This window comes from Nicotiana attenuata, unplaced genomic scaffold (assembly GCF_001879085.1).
Source record: "Nicotiana attenuata strain UT unplaced genomic scaffold, NIATTr2, whole genome shotgun sequence".
Taxonomy (NCBI): Eukaryota; Viridiplantae; Streptophyta; class Magnoliopsida; order Solanales; family Solanaceae; genus Nicotiana; species Nicotiana attenuata.
Genome location: NW_017671648.1, coordinates 53,283 through 55,264, shown reverse-complemented (window position 1 = coordinate 55,264; position 1,982 = coordinate 53,283).

Below are 1,982 nucleotides of genomic sequence, written 5' to 3'. Positions count from 1 at the left end.
CCCCCCCCCCCTCCCCGACAAAGAGACAGTGTCCCATATTGGAAGAGGAAGAGGTTTTAAATTGGTATATAAGCATTGCTCTTCTTCTGGCTCTTAAAGAGTTGAGAAGAAGGCAAGCCTCGCGCCGCCGTCGTCGTCGTCGCTCGGCTTCGGAATTGGATTCGGATTTGGTAAAATGATCGATTGATTGATTAATTTTTTGGACCAAATCTATTTGTTAATAGTAAATATTAACAGAAATATTATTAAGTATATGTTCTAATAACAGAATATTAAACGTTTTTCCGTTATCCGTTTTTAATTTTTCAGTTGTGTAACTGAAAATTAACCTCCCTCTTCAATTCCCGGTTTATTATTGCATAAATAGCCATTTATGTTATGGCATTTATGCTATGGCCGTTTTGCATAAACAGCCATTATGAAGAGTTGCACCTCTTCAGTTTTCAGCCCAACATTGGCTATAAATACAAGTCCATTCTCCCAAATTTTCCATGCGATTTTCTGAGTTCTCCTCCTTTCTTCTGCATACTTTTAACTTCAAAGAAAGCAACAGTAGGCGTGATTTGCTACCAAATTTTGTGTTCACTGAAATACTGGGGTTTGAAGTACCACTAAATCAGTGTGTAATTCGTTCTATCCTGGGAGGAAATAATCCATAACCTTGGGTACTATGAGGGGATTAAATTCCTTAAGGAAACAATGTGAATTCAGTGGGCTCGGATTAACTTTTGTTTCATTTACATTTTCTGTTTATATGTTATTTTATCTTTTCCAAAATTAGTTTACAAATATAATTTACTAACAAGAATAATCGAAAATTTAGCTTCCAAGGTATTCTTCAAACGTTACTCGCCAAATAGTCATATGCAATAATTTATTTGTTCCAGTTATATATTTCTTCTTGCTTCTTCTTAATATATAATGCATATTTTACCCCAACTTTGTATTTCTTGTTATTTATTCTTTAGCTATAATGACTACTTGTTCCAACTTTGTATTTTTTCTTTTTTTTAAAAACACTTGGTTGAACTCCAATATTTTGACCGAATAACAATAGTTTTAGCCAAAATAATACCTAAAAACCTATCCTAAACATGACACCTTTTATTCAATGCATACTTAAATTTTGTGTTGTTTTAATTATTTCTCTGAACTTGCCTATTTCTTATCATTTACCCCTTGACATTGATGAGGCAAAAAGCATAAATACACTCTATTTTGAACGCGTGAGAGTAAGAAAAATCGAAAATTTAGCTTCCAAGGTATTTTCAAGCGTTGGTTAAGTCATACACAGTGATTTATTTGTTCCAATTATATATTTCTTCTTGCTTCTTCTTAATAAATACTGCACATTTTAACCTTGTATTTCTTATTGTTTATTCGTTAGATACAATAACTACTTGTTCCAACTCTATATTTTTTTGTTTTTTTTTCCGAACCAAATCTATAAAAAACACTTGGTTGAACTCCAATATTTTAACCGAATAAAAATAGTTTTAACCAAAATACTGGAGTTCCAACTGCATATTTCTTTTTGTTTCTTCCTTCGCCAAAATAATATGTATTTTTTCTGTTTTGGTCCAATTCTGAGAGAGAAAAAAAACTAGCTAAAACTCTATTATTTTCGTCAAATGAAAAATCTTAACTTAAATAAAGGAGTTCCAGCCATTTTTTTTTTGTTTTTATGAATTTGACCCAGAAAAGATGATTAAAAAAATTAATGAATTAAAATAGGATGTATATAACCTTACCTCTACCCTAGGGGGCAGAGAGGCTGTTTTTGATAGACCCTCGACTAAAGAAAAGATGAAAAGAAAAAGTGGCGAACAAATGAAAAAACAAATATTAAAAAGGACTCGCACTTCAATTGTTGGAAAGAGAGGACAGAGCACCAGAATAAGTCCAAAAAATCATCTTTTATTCTTCCTTAAGTAGAACTAAAAGCTCATTAGCTTTAGCTTAAGTATATAATGAGATCTTGA